Source organism: Chamaea fasciata, unplaced genomic scaffold (genome assembly GCF_029207755.1).
Source record: "Chamaea fasciata isolate MVZ Bird 193981 ecotype frontalis unplaced genomic scaffold, bChaFas1.0.hap1 SCAF_1, whole genome shotgun sequence".
Taxonomy (NCBI): Eukaryota; Metazoa; Chordata; class Aves; order Passeriformes; family Sylviidae; genus Chamaea; species Chamaea fasciata.
The window spans coordinates 41,727,355-41,743,353 of NW_027094086.1; the positions used below are offsets into that span (position 1 = coordinate 41,727,355).

General features: G+C 34.0%; 1 long non-coding RNA gene across 1 annotated transcript; it reads left to right on the forward strand.

The window, feature by feature from the left end:
* Positions 1 to 10,505: 10,505 nt before the first annotated feature.
* LOC136302009 (uncharacterized) lies at positions 10,506 to 15,914 on the forward strand. The gene is made up of 3 exons (XR_010723985.1): positions 10,506 to 10,896; positions 11,124 to 11,168; positions 12,373 to 15,914. It is a non-coding gene; the product is annotated as an uncharacterized lncRNA (long non-coding RNA).
* Positions 15,915 to 15,999: the final 85 nt, after the last annotated feature.

Sequence of the window (15,999 nt, forward strand, 5' to 3'; positions counted from 1 at the left end):
ATTTACTATTTACAGTGATTGATTAGGATAACTGTAGGTTTATCTTCATGACTTTGACATCTGTGACTAAACAAATGGCTGTATTTACTACTTTGCCTCATAGTCTAAGCTTTTAGTTTGTTCTGAGTTGGGGAGGATTTGCTCGAAGGTAAAAGTAAAATTTGAAACTGTAAGTTATTTATTTTTATGATAGTACTGTATTTTTCTTCCTCTTGAAATTTAAAGAAAAGGCTGGAGAATAACACAAATTAATGACTGTCAGGTATCATATTTAAAACAAATTTAAGAGTCTACGAATACAGTATATGCTGCTATCATCTGTTCTTGAGCAAGGTTTTACAAAAGCCACGAAGCTGGTTGACCCTGAAAGTTGACATCTTCAGTATTAAATGTTATCAGTTCAATGGCTGAGGAAGGTGAGGGATGCTATTTAATGCTTTGCCTTTACAGGGGAAAGCTAAGCTGAATGAGCTAGGAAAGCTACTATCTGGACAGTGAAATTGTGCTTGTCAAATGACTGAATAGTGATCAAGCTTTGTCAAAGAATTTGAGATCATGTCCTCATTAATATCTTCCTACTTCCCATTTAACCCTATTTCTTAAGAGCATTTATGAAGTGACAAAGCTATTTTGCCTGTGTGATCTCTACGGAATCCCTAAAACAATCTGTTAGATTTGGACAGTGATTTGCAGGAAGAAGGTAAACAGCCCAGTTCAGTAAAGAGCTAAAGTATGTAACATTATTAACACAAACTCGTAAAGTTTTCTCTCATATAAATAAATTGTGTGTAAAAAAACCCCCCATAAAATCACAGTTTATTTGAAAGTACATCGGGTTTTGGGGGGTTTTATTGTGTTTTGGTGGGGTTGGGGTTTTTTTAGTGCTTTTTTTTTCTCTTTTTTTTTTTTTTTTGGTTTTGTTTTGTTTTGTTTTGTTTTGTTTGTTTCTTGGAGTTTTTTTTTTCCTGTCAGCATAAGGAGCTTGATTATAATCAGCAAAGGCCAGACTAGAAGCTGCTAACTTGATGGTCATAATAATACCTTTCCCTTAGTTCTGCTTTTTCCTGTATGGGTAGACTAAGGAGGGGAACAATTTTAGCACAGGCTTTTAAGTTCACCTATTCATTCTCATAATGACTGATCAACATGAACAACAGGAAATGAAAATCCAAGCTGAAAGGGAACCTTTGTTGCAAGTACAATGCTTAGGTTCTTTAATCCAACACATTTTAGCACAAAAGAAAAGAAATCAGTAGCATTTCAATGGTGGATTTTGTAATAATCAAGAGAAGTGTTTCTCTCTGAGAAGTATAACCATTTTAAGGAAAGACTTGCAGAACTATGTTAGTTTTAAGTAACCTCCAGGAAGGAAATCTAGCCAGTTCAGGGTATTTAAAATTTTACTTTAGAATTAGTAGTTATTTCAAACAGATAATTTTCTGTAAAATACATAATCAATTTTAAAACACTACATATCATATTTTATCTAAAAAATGAGCATACAGTTAAATGAGTGGAGGTTTTCAGCATTTCAGAGAATGCAATATGAAAATATGCAATACACAAAGAGACCAAAGTTACAGATTTTATGTGAAATTTGTCAAAAGTCTCTCCAGTTTTGAAGCAATAGTTATTTTTAAATTAAAATAAAATAAATATTTTATTTTCTATTAATATGTAATATGTTTTAAAGGGTTCTTTTAATTGGTGTGCTGCAGGCTGCTTGTAGAGAGGGAGTCCAAGAATTTGTAATGGAAAGGGGTTGTAAATGAGATACTTGGGTTTTCTCACAAAAATCTTGCAGATTAAAAAATGTCCTTTACCACATTTTTACTAAAGTAGGGAACAATTTTCCTTTCCAAATACTCCAGTGTCATATGGTCTATGTGTCTTATTTTATTTTACAACAGGGCATGATTAGTTTGTGTCTTCCAAACACCTAATTATCTGCAGAATTATTTATTTTCAGAATATCTAAACCCAAAGCTGTGTTTAAACTTATGTCTTGGAGATTCATCATGCTTGTACAGAAAAGCAATAGGGAGAACTCTAAGGCAAGTAAAATTTTGAGACTCTGAAATGTTTAGCTATGATTTATAATTGTCTTTTCTCTGTGTCTCCCAAAGGGAAAAATTATTAGATAAAAAGGTACTGTAAAATGGTTAATGTGGTTGGATTTTCAATGAACTTGAGAAAAAATGCTGCATTTTTAGGTTTATGGTAGGATCGGTGACAGCTCAGGTTTTTCTATTTAGTTGGCTATTTCCCTTTTCAAAATTAAATCTACATTTCACACTCTGTGGAAAAATAATCTGTCTTCAAGGATGTTTCCAGGTGTCCTTGTTTTCTCCTGCAAGGGTTTACAGAAGAAAAACTAATAGAAGAAGAACAGAAAGACTGTCAAGCTATTTTACAGCACTACATATATTAAGTCACTCAAATTGATATCATCATTTACTTTGGCAACTCTCCGCAGAGAATAGTCAAATTCTGGCAGAAATAGAAGCAGAGGTAGACATAAACTAATCATACCAGCAATGTCATATTGCAATTTAAAAAAAAAAAAGTTTATTATGTTAATAATCAGCCTTAAAAAAAAAACAAACAAAAAAAAACCCCAAAAAACAAAACCAAAAACAAAACCAAAACCCAGCAAAACGCAATTAAAAAAATCTTCCAAAGCAACAATCACCTAATAGCATTTGATATAAATTATTTAAACATAGATGCTCTTCTGCAAGACTTGGTTGTACTGAAATAGTGTAGCAAATGGGTAGAAAGTGGAAATCTAAATCTGAATTTCTCTATAGCTTCAAACTTAGTTGTAAGTACTACATTTCTAGTGATTTGATCTTTATCTTTGCAGTTATTTGTTAAATTCCTTGCAAATAGATATAAATTTGAGAAGCGGAAATCATAAGGATTTTTTTTTCCAGGGGAAATATTCCTGTAAATATTTTAAAGAAAATATCCAGGCTTTCAGTTTAACCTTGTGGTAAACAGTAACAATTTTACTATTTTATTTAGATTCATGTTAGATGGAATAAGTGGCAACCAGTTTTCCATACCCTATATCAAGGAGCACTCTCCATAAAGCATCAGAGGACTCCTGTTTTTCTCTTGAGGTCACTTGCTCTCTTTGGAAGAAGTCTTCTTGTTCACAGCAAAGAAGCAGATGGAGAGAAAAAGTTCCTTGGGATGGAAGAAACTGAAATCTGTTGCAATTCAGAAACCAGTAAAACTGGGAATAAACTTGTGAGAAGAAACATAGAAAAGTTTGGGTTGGAAAGGACCTTAAACACCATCTAGTTCCAACCCCCCTCCCATGGACAAGGACACCTTCCACTAGACCAGGTTGCTCAAAGCCTCATCCAGCTTGGCCTTGCACCCTGCCAGGGATGAGGCATCCACAGCTTTTCTGGGCAATCACCTCAGGTGCCTCACCACCCTCACAGTAATCATACACAAAGGAGGAAAACATGGTTGGAAAGGCTTATTTACAACATCTTTTATTCCTGTTCTGTTTCACCTTGAGTTTTCTTTTCATAGGTACTTTAAAAGTGAGGTCCTTCAAAGTCTTACTTATGCCTTTTATTGTTCTAATAAAACTTATCTTTTGCAGGTAAGAGCTCTTCTTTCTGAAATACCTGCTGTTTAAAAAAAGGGAAAATAGTAGGCTAAGCTATTTCTTCATGCTTTTTCCAAATGTCAAGGCACATTTTAGTGGTATCCAGAACCAGGATATTTGTTTTGTATTTCCTTGTCTTCAGTGTACATTTTTTTGTTCTGCTTTTTAATTCTTTTGTACTAAGACAAGTTTTGTCTTTTTCTGCCAGAGCTACTGTCCCAGTTTGAGCACCCTGACATGTATTAACAGTCATACTCCAAAAAGCCAGAAGATAATATTTTATACAGAAAACACCCAGTGTCTTTTGAGTCTTGTGCTAAATATTAGATAAACTTTTAGACATCTACATATGAGCAATAATATTTTTCTTCTTAATATATTTTAATATGTTCAAGAAAATATACTATAAAGGTAAAATTTAGAATCCTCTGGCTTAAGAAGTCACACATTTTAGTTATATAAACGTTTACCTGTTTTTCTTTCTGTATCAGTCAGAATGTAGACAAGACAGGAAATTTTCCTGACTATAAGTTTATGGAGAAGAATGATCAAAGTCAAGTTAAATAAATAAATAAATAAATAAGTAAATAAATCCTGTTTTGCCAAGTATGTAATTTACTAGTATGCTAAATTCTCTGAGAAGTTTGCATGGGGAAGTCAAAAAGGAAGTGGGGATTTACAGTGGGGAAAATGGGAACTGTCTGAATTGCCTCTGGAAGTAGTATTAGAAGATTTAAACAAAAGATAGCTATAGCAGAACTATTTCTTCTTTGTTGCAAGCCCAGGAGAATTAAGTTTTCTTAAGTAAAGAGAGAAAATTAGTCATTAAGCCCTCCATTACCAATTGTATATTAGAAGCTGAGTTAAGACAGAATTGGATGATTCATTTTTAAAGTGTTTATAGTTTCAATGAAAATATAAAGGAAGTTTAAGTTTTATGAGATTAGGATTGGCTTGGCTCATTAGAGGTAACTGATAGTATTGGCCGGACTGCTTTAAACCATCCCTCTTTACATCTACAGTGAATTGATATAGCTGTGCCAAACAGGACAGGCTTGTTCCTTGCTGAGCTCCATTAAATCCATATGGTCATTCAGAGAGGCCTCAGCTGCAAATCTACCACCATTCATAGTCTCAGTCAGTGCTAGGGCTACCTTCAGTCTGTCTGGTCATGGCACCAGCACTGACCGTTTTCCTAAAAGTAATTTGATCAAAAATTATGTCATATAGCCAGTTACCTAGTTGGATAAACTTAGAGTGTGACCAAACTCAGAAGAAATGCTTCACTCTGAGAGAGTGGGCAGGTGAAGGAGATTTGTTTTTACATATTTTTTCCCATCTAAACAATATAATTTATTTTCCTAAAATATTGGTGGTTATAGTGTATATGCTGCTAAAAATTACACTGGCCGAACACATTCTCATTTTCTTAATGCAAATGCAGGGAAAAAAAAAAAAAAAAAAAAAACCAAAAAAAAAAAACCACACAAACAAACAAAAACCAAACCAACAAACAAACAAAAAAACCCCAAAACGGAACCCCCTCAAAGCTCTGGAAATTTTTGGATCCCACTGTCAAAAAAGTATTAGACATTTCATGGTCCCCATGCTGCTGTCACCTTCTATAAAGTCAAAGAATCTTTCAGTACCATGGCTGCCTGAAGAACAAGTAAGCCTAGAGTTAGGGTTATGCAGTGGGAAATCTATGCTGGTAACATAGATCTCCTCTTATGTTCTTTGAGTTTAATTTAGTATAATTTAGTATAATTTTAATAGTTTCTATTTCTGGAACTCAAAGTCAGAGTTCATACATGATGAGCAATAAACTTCAATAAGTCAACATTTACCTTTTTGATGTCAAAGAAGAAAATAATTTAGAATATGAAGCTCCACGAAAAAGGGATTAGATGTGAGTTAGCCTAAGTCTTAGGTTTTGAGAACAGATGAGATGGAGAAGAGACTGAAGTCCTTACTTGCACTAAGTTTTTAAAATCCAATTAATATCTTCAAGGACTATGTTTTATAAAAAAAATTTGCAGAAGATACAAGTCTTTATAGTGAACTGCATTTTAAGGTAAGGTGTTTCAATTTTATAACAGAGCTGTATTTTAAAGGATATTCATATCCACAAGTAAAAGACCTAGATTACTTTGCCTTTTTCAAAAGGGAGTGGAATTTGCATTAGTACTCCATGACCTTATATGAAGTTATGGACAATTACTTCTTATAACTAAATGGGGAGAAACTCATTCAAATAGGATCATAGATTCATATAATTGTTTGGATTGGTGTGACCCTAAATATCATCCATTTCCAACATCCCAGTCTTGGGCAGGGACACCTTTCACTAGAACAGGTTGCTCAGGGCCCTATCACATCTGGTCCTTTGATATATTCATTCTTAGGGGTTTTGACAACACACTACCAAAAATGGAACATAAAACCAAACCAAAAATATTACTATCTATAGTTTTTCCTTATCTAGTTAAATCAATATGTGTTGTGATCACTATATCCATTACACATACAGTTAAGATAGACTTACTTAAAGAATATAATTCAAAAAGAAGTTGGCAAGTTCCATAATTCATATTGGGTTAAAAGAAGATGAATTGCAACTGAAAACTGAATGTAATTCATTTCATTGCCAAATGTATTCTCACATAATACATTTTATCCTTAGCTGTTTGAAAATCAGAGTTTCTTTATTAAAGAACTTTGAAAATACTCATCATAACTTTTCCAAATATTTGTCTGTTCTATTAGTTAACAAAAAATAAATATTTCTGCATATTCAAAAATATAATGGTAACAAAGATCTTTTTAAAAAATATAATAGATTCTAAGATTTCACCCAAAACATAACCATTTCATTTCTCAAGAATTCAAGTACACAATTTTTGAAGCTACATTTGTCAACTGTCCACTGTAGTAATTTTAGCTGTCTAGACAATATTCCTCTTGTTCCACACAGAGCTATGTCAAGCAAACAGTGACCAATATAAGTACAAAAGAGGCTCGATCCAAGTGCACCTATTTATCCGTATCTGTACAGTTATGATATATATATATATATTCTTCCGTGAATAGTACTTCAGAGAAACCAGTTTTTGAATTAACTACTCAGAAAGAGTACTGTCTTGATCTCATTCCTTTCTGCAGAAGTATTAGGATGCAAACTTGATTCCACAACTACAGCAGTCCAGTACGTCAAAAGACTAGCATACAGTTAATAGTGACTTTACTGATTTTTCTCTTCTTTCAATTTGGAAGCCTTAGATCTTTTTACTCTCTATGTTGTTAAGTCAAGCTCAAAAAAAAATAAAATAACCCAAACCAAAAACAACCCCAAAAAACCCCCCACAACTTCACTGCCAACTGACTTCTTGTCTAAGATGATATAACACGATGATGTTCATTTGCTATATGGGTCCAAAGGCAGAGAAGGTGTGTCTTTTTACTATCTTCTAAAAGAAAAGAATTTAAGTATTACATTATTTCAGCATTTGTAGCCAAAATATCTTTGAGGACATAGGCATAAGTGATTAGGTTAAAAGTCATGTGAAGGATCTGTATTTCAAGAGAACTCTATAAAAGGCTAAGCAATGACTATCTGCACAGCTGAAAGCATACAAAATTTTCAGATGCCCAACTAGGGCAGAAACAGCATTTGTTTTCCGCCCAACAGCAGAAAACAAATTATGAAAATGATGATGTACTGAAGGCTTTTCCCAGCATAATTCACAGGTGTAGAATATATTTAACACTGGTTGGAGTTTTGTAAGTTTTCTTCTCAAACGCTACTTGGTCAATACAATACAATATTTCTTTCAGTCGTAGAACTCTTAAACAGTGAGGCCATAAGATGGATTCTAGTTTGTTTTCTTTTTTCAAATCCTAGGCCCAAAATGTAAATCTCTTGCAGCTTCACTGTGCCTGGAATATGGAAATGCTTTCCTTAAATTATCCAGTTTGCAGAAAAAAAAAATCCCAGAACCATTTTTCGTGAACCATTCCCCTGGAACATTTAATGCAAGGGGCACCATCTCGCATAAGATGTTTGAGGAAAAACATTTTATAAGCAACTAATGCTACAGGCTCTAAGTGATGATCACAAGAATACCAGCACTGTCCAGCATCAACATGACTGAAAGCGAGACTTAAAGGGAGCTTTAGATACTGACGTGGTAACTTCAAAGATTTACGCAAATATTCAAAGTGGTATGACTCAGAATCAAGAAGTTTGGAAACATGTTCTGAATGTGACATTCTGTAGGGAACTAAGAAAGAAATTCCATTGCCTTTTGTGGAATAATCCTTTTGTATGACAGTGTGAAGGTCACAGAAAGCTTTATAGCACAGCATTAGGCACGTTATGTGTAACAAACCATACAAACTCCAGCCATCTTTCACATTATTTCTGATTTAATTATTTGTATTAAATTTACATTTCTGATAACCAATAATTAACCAAACTTAAATAGCATTCACACTGAGAGCATCTTGCACTGCATTTAGTAAAGCAAAGTTTTTCCCAGAAATTCAAGACTTGCATTGCAACAGAAACAGCAATCAGTTACTTTGCATTTAAACAAGTAATTATTAGGTAAAGAAAGGAGAGGACATTTCCATATTGGTGTGTTATGTCAGGTGTTTTAAAATTAATTCCATAGAGATAGTCAAAAGTTTTGGACACATAGAGTCTTCAGAAAACCTGAGTGCAACTGCAGGTGAGACCAAAATTAAATCAGGTTTTAAAAATTACTCATCCGGTTTTCCAGCTGAGGGTTTATTTACAATTATATTTCTAAAACATTCTTGGCTCCAAATCAAATTTGTCAGTGCCAAAGCTGGCACTACTGGCCACAGGTCATTACAATTGGATGAGAGAACCATATTTGAGGCACCCAAATTTAGGGAATATCAATGTACTCTAAAATACATGTTTCAATCAAGATATTTATCTGTGTATGATATAGGCACATTATCTGTATTGTAGTATATATTGTATACATACTACATCTATGTAGTATCCAAAGTATTCATATCACATGCAATATATAGTGCATGAAGTTGTGTATATTTAAACATTGCATATATAATTCTGAAGGATATGCTATATGTACCAATAAAATACTTTACAAACTAAATATTTAAAAAAATTTTGCAGAAGAAATTGCTCTGGGTTTTTTTGTGGGGTGGAGCTAATACAGACATGGATGTTATCAGGACCTAAAAATGCTGGTTACTCCCACTGCAAATATAATGTACTCTTTCAAGAATTTCCTATCAAATATTTATATAGTCATCTGTATTCACATGTGTTGCTGTTACTACTTGACTGAACCAGAGGTCCCACTCACTCTTTGTTTAATGGTGGATAGGAAGGTGAAAGAAGATAAAGATCTTTAATCGCTCTGAGTACTATCTCAACTACCCACACAAGAAAATTATTTATTTTCATTCCCAGTGGAAAAGTTTATGTGCAACCGATTTTCACCTGATTTTACTTACTCTGCTTATCAGTTTAATTTAACTAGATCTTTTCTATTTTAAATTATGTACAGCAAATATGGTCACACAGGCTGGCCTTGATAGATGAAAGAAACCATGGTCACCGAAAAAGTTTCTTGTTTACCACAATTTTTACTTTTATTATTCCAAAATATCCTGATCTTAAATTGTATCCTAATCAGCTTAATTCAGTTTAAGTTCTCAAAGTCTTCTGGTCTGAATAGACAATGCTCATCAACACCTATATCTAAGAATGCCACAAACTTGAACAAGGAGGAAGCAGTAGTCTCTGCCAAAATACCTGGTTTTAAAGTTCCATTTTTCTTTCCCAGCTTCTTGTAATTCTTTCTCCTTTCAATAAGGATTTATGAAAGTAAGATGCACATTTATCCTGCCTTATTTTCCCTTTATTTAGTTCTTCAAGCAGAATATTTGTTGTGCTTTAATCTCTACCACTAAAGGATTTGTGTAGTTCTGTGGTTTTATTCATCTTCCCAGATGGTACCATTCAGAATTCCATATGGAATGTGGTACCATTCAGTCCCTCCACATTTTTAAAGAGTGAGAAGATCACAGTTATATTTTTTCTAAAGAGTGTAAAACCAAACCACTACTTCTTTTTGTAAATGCACATTAAATAGAATCTGTATCAAAAGATGAGCCAACAAATAAAACTGTTCAGGTTTCAAAAGAGCTAAAGTGGGAATACATTCTCTGTTCTCTTCTCAGCTACATTTTATCTTATGCAATGAACTAAAAATACAAAGAAATGTGTAATTAAATTAGCAAACCTTTAAACTTATTTTAGCCATTTATTGATATTTCCTTGAATCGCCTTATTAGAATGGCTCCAAGTTCAGTTCTCAGGCCATACCAGACTTCTCTGCATTAAGAACAAACAAACAAAATGTTCTCTTTCTTACATGCTGTATTTCAATTGTATATTGAACCAGTCACACTGGAAACACGTAATACTAACTTTTTAAAATAAGTTCTCAATGCTGTTATTTCCTTATAAACATTAAAAGGCAGGAGTTTCAAAAGAAGGAAAACCATAAAGCTTTAGAAAGTGCACTCTTATAATATGGGCTGCAGCAACAACTGGTAGATTGTCTGCATGCTATACATAAATAATTAAAAACATAAAATGGCCTTTATAGCTAAATCCCTGATGCAGAAAATATCAGTAGATGAAATTTTTCCCACATTATGCCAATGAGATTCACCTGTTAAGCAAATCCAACTGATTAATACCTGCTGATTTTGAATAAAACACAGCTCTGATGATTAGCACAGCTCCTTTTTGTTCCTTGAAATTACCTTAAGGTACTGATCTTGCAAGTCTTGAGGAGAGCTAGGAACTTCCAAAAATGTGGCTCATGCAGTCTTTTGAATAAATTTTTAATCAAAAGATGAAGGGGAGAAAACCCTTCATATTTTTACCTTCTTCAGTAGAATCTTTATAGCATTTCATCACTATGAAGAGTTTGAAGATATGCTGCTTAATGCATTTATCATGCTGTCAGAATGATCTAGCTCACTTTGCCTCCCTGGCATTCAGCTGTACACTAGGCAGTACAGAAATTTTCCTTAATTTTAAGCCAGATGTTTTCCAGCCAGATACAGGTGTTAGAGGGAAATCTAAGGGTAACTTTCAACAGAAGGGATGGTAGATCAGTGAGATGTATGGAAAGACTGCATCCTGCAGAACATACTTTTGCTCCTTGGCCAGGGCATTATCCCAGCAGGTTCAGGTGAGAGTACTTTATAGTCACAAGTGAGGGAATAGGGAAGCTGGGTAGAGACCTGTGGATTGGTGGCAAATCCTCTTATCTGCTCAGCAGAGCAGAGAAATGAGAAATGATGCTACTTCCACTATCAGGAAGCTTTCTAATTGCAAACACACAGTATTTTATAATGCTGATGTTCCTGTGTACACATGCTTACAGTTTGTGTATCCAATTTTGCCTCATTTTTATAGCACTCTATAATCATCTCAGTATGATTTGAATTCAGGCGTGAACAGGTAAGATATTTATTTTGGCCTAAGGAAAAATGTTCTATTTTTTTTTTTGCGGATAGACATGTAAAATCATATGAAAAATACAGAAAATTCCTTTGTTTTGGAGGCAGTCCAAATTTAAAAAAATTAAAATTCTTAGCCAGCAAAAATTTGCTTTGAGGATGCCTAGAGGGATTGAATTTATCTTTACTTTACAGTTGGAGCTCTCTTATACCATTAAATTTAATGAAAATTTAATTTAACTAATTTGTATATAGTGATACATTCATTATGAGGTACGTGGCTTTCTATTTTTTAAATTTTCTTTTTCTGACAATTGGTCAGAGGACTCTATGTGGGAAAACGACCACATTCTGACCTCTGTTTTTTGTCTATACTCAGAACCTTTATTGACATAGCTTTTACGTTCCTGTGGTTAAAAAAATTAGGAAATTAAATAAAAGTTACAAAAGCAGCTCCTGTATATTCATTGAACTTTCCAAAATTTTCATCTCCCTTGTACTTTGTGTTCTAAAGAGTCTATTAAACCATGGCAACTAGAATCAACAGGTAGTGAAGGAAAATTAGGAGTTTCTGTGTGCTTCACATTCAGTTTCCCTTATCCTATTATTTCTCTTAGATAGTAATCTCGTTGTGTTTATACAACAATAAAGTCAACTATCTTTCATTAGTCATCTCTAAAAGACTAATTATTAGGTAGCAATATTCCCCTTTCCTTCCTTAAGCAGATGGTCTTTTTTTCTACCTTGTATTCATTATTCTTGATCAGTACAGCACATTCACAAAGGAAGTTATGGTCTTCAAACAGGTAAAGAAAAATATAGGTTTGCATGAAAACATGGTAACCTCCGATATTCACTAGTGGTCAGGGCTTGAATGTAGGCAAGGCATGTTTTCTATTTGTTCCAGGATAACCTCTATTATTTATTGTTAAATTTCCTCCATGGGAACATAACATTCCAAGTTAACCGTAGTAGCTTCCCAGTAACATTACGGGATCAAATATACTCACAGGTTTTATATGAAAACAAGATTGCACACATTTTATGACAATGACAATATATTATATTATATTATATTATATTATATTATATTATATTATATTATATTATATTATATTATATTATATTATATTATATTATATTATATTATATTATATTATATTATATTATATTATATTATGATGTTCTTTCATGTCTGTTCTTAGTTGTAGGCTATATGTAGAATTACAGCATAATTGGTCTGGCTTCTATCAAATAGACAGAAATGCAGTGTTGAAGATCTTGCCTGCACACATTCAACCCCTGATGAAAACCAAGGGACTGGAAGATCTGTTCCATGTACATTTTCTGCACAAAGGGACTTAGTTGTTCATACGATTTGTCCTGCTCATTCTGATTTTCAGAGCACCTTAGTTTTCATAGCGTTTTAGTTTTGTGATTATTTCAGGAAGAAGGAGTTCAAGTTATGACTTCAAGAGCTAGATGGTGACTTGCATGAACTGTGCCAAGAAAAGAAATAAAGAGGTTGGACCTGAATAGAGGTTAAAGCAGGAAGGTTTGGCTGGTCGATTGGCCAAAAGTGTGTCACAGGATTTAAGAACCCACATATCCCACCAGCAAACATCTGAGGAGAAGGGAGAGAGCACCAGTCACTTTAGTTCTTTCTTCAGTCTAAACTTGCTGAGTCCCCAGACCATTGTCCTAATGCTGCACAGATGTTACAAGAAGACAATTAGAGAGCCACACAGCTCTACAGCATTTTTTTCTCTGGTCAAGAAATGAAGAAGGTCTGAGAGTGCAATTCTGGGTACAGGTTTCCATCTTACCTAACATGCCAGCTGCAGAGTTGCAATATCTGAAAGATGTACACACAATGTCCTATCTCCCTGTCAAGAGCAAGCAAACACTGTGAAAGTGTACAATCTCCAACTACAAGCCTTTCCTCCTGAAGTAATGAACCACTGTGGCTGTCTATGAAACACACAATCTGCATTTGAGGTTTTTGGGCAAATTGAATTTTACTGTTCTTCAGCTTAAGAAAATGGATGTCTGTGTATTGAAAATAGTTTATATTTTCATCAATAGGAAACTGCAGCTGTGAAACAGAAGCTGTCAAAAGGCATTGACCTGCTGCAACAGCACTTAAAGTAAAGTTTGTATGAAAGTGTAATGAACACAGATCAAGATAATGGGAATATTAATGCAGACAGAATTACTGTTCAGCAAAATTTCTTTTAAATTTACAGTCTGATGTATACCATTATTCAGCATTCTAAGAAGAGGATAAGGAACATAACCAAAAAAATCTGAACAATTGGTTTGGACTAATTTTTTTGTTGTCAGAAAACATTATCTCATCTCCAGCAATAATTTCAATAATTTTAAAACTATTTGCTGTTTATCAAGTCACTGTTTATCCATGCCACTTAGCAGACTGTAGTATACTCATGAAGCTTTGAGCTGTAAACTAAATGTATAGAACCATCTATGAGTTGGCTATGGGACCTGAGGAATCCTATACAGCTCATGTGGAGATGGACAAGTACAGACCTATACATATATACTATATATGTGTACATATATATTGTGTGTACACACATAAATATTCTCACTAATGGAACTCCACCCTGCTCAGCCAAACTGGGGAGGAGGATGAGCAAATTGGTGCTTTCTGGGTTTGCATGAGTGTCTTGTGTATCTGCCTGTGATCTCTGTGGCCAGTTAACTATATAGGTGCACATGTTTATTTATGCATGCTGTATCTGAGTGCCTGTGTCTGCCAGGAGAACATCTTCACTCTTGCTAATGGTGAACCTGGGGACATGGATCTCTGGCGGACTCACCTCTCTCATTCTGTCACATCTGGTATGATGTATTTCCCACAAACAGTTAATTATATATAAATATGATTAATATTTTATCAACACACACTAGCACCTATTGTATCATAGAGAGACTGAGCTATACAGCAAGTATCTGTTGGCAATGGCTATATCAGTAGCTTCTCAATCCCATTATCCCTGCTATTAGAGAGAACCATTAGCTTCCATGTGGAAAGCCTGGCCTTTTTTTTCTTCCAAATAGTATCTGTATGACAATGAAATTCATCAGTTCTTTGTCATTTTGCTTGCTCTGGTGATTTTAATATGCTATTGTGACAATTTTAGGTAGTTTGAATAAACAAATATTTGTGTAGAATACATAGTCAAAACAATTTTGGTTTCATGGTTGCAAGGTAGATTATGAATGTATTAAATTCCAACACACTCCTCTCTCCCGCGTTTTGCTCTGGTTGAATTTTTATGACTACAATATTTTTGTTTTGGTTATTTTTTTTCCTCACAGACACATTGAATGCTCTTCAGCTTAGTTGGAGTCATTTGGATTTTATTTTGCATATCAAATTCATTATTACCATTCTGTTGAAAGTTTTTAAATTATGATGCCTGTGGTTTTCAATTATCATCATTTTAAATGATGGTGCCTGTAAAATTCAGTCTGATCCACCCAAACCAAGTAAACATTTTTCACCATCTGATAATGATGTATGTTTTACATATTTTCTGTGTTAGGTAATTTGAGGATGACAAAGAAGCTTTGGATTTCTAAATAGATCTTCATTACTGACCACACAAAGGAAGAGATCCTGTCTTTAGTTCATTATGTCAATGCTGCTCTTAGTCCCTGAAATATCTCTTCTGTGCATCTTAGACAAAGCCAACACAGGTATTTTAAAGAATTTCTATTTTCTACTTCACAACTTTGAACAGATTGAAAAAAGAAGATATTCTAAGACTTTTAACAGAAGGATATACTGTTGTTTTGGCTGAACACTGCAACACTTCAAAGCCTCTCTAACACTTCAAAGCTTCTGCACAACCACTTTGCAAAATGGTTCAGGATACCTGCTTTTATAGACTTTTTAACACAGGACCAGTGAGCATGTGTTATAGAAAACTTCCCATTTTATTAAAAAAAAAAATCACTTAAAAAAAATTACCAGGAGCACTTTTGCTCTTTAGAAGACACTGACTCACTGTTAAAGTGTCTAGAACAACTCAGCAAGCAAACAATGAAGTGAACAAATGGAGGGGAAACGCAGCCTGCTGCTCAATAAGCATTTCTCACAATACACAGCCACTCAGTGTTGACAGCTAAAGGACCCAGCCTTGAATATGTAGACTTAGGTATTTAAGGCTGAGGAGACAGCTGATGGTTCTTGCTGTTGTTCTCCCGTGTGAAGCAAAAATCAGATATTCATGAAGTTTCATTTCAAAAGTTTCAAAAAGATAAGAAAAATGGAGTTAGTTAAGGATAGGAATACATCTCTAGTGTTCTCATTTGCCAAGAGAACATGGAAGCAAGATCATTAATGGTAACACAAGAAGTATAGGAATGGCACAATTTTCCAATGCTAAGTTGGGTCCATGTAGTGGGAAAATTGGCAAGAAAGGACTGCAAGTGTGGAATCAGTTTCCTCTTCTATACCTTCCATTGTAGTTAGAAATATAGCTTTTACTTTTCAATCAAATTATATGTTCGGATATTTAAAAGCCCATGCCTATGACTAGAATATAATTTGTGGGATTATGCATTTTAAAATTTCCCCCTGAATGTGTCCAAAAAGCAGATATATTTTTTTACATACTGTTAGATGATGAGACATACTTATTAATTCATCCTCTATTTTACGTATTTATGGTTAACCTCAGTTTCAAGAAGAAAAGTACCATTTTTTAAATGGTGACTGGTAAGCTTTCACCATATGTGGTGACTGATAAATAGTCATAAATATCTGTATCACAATGCATCTGTAAATTACTGCCATTTTT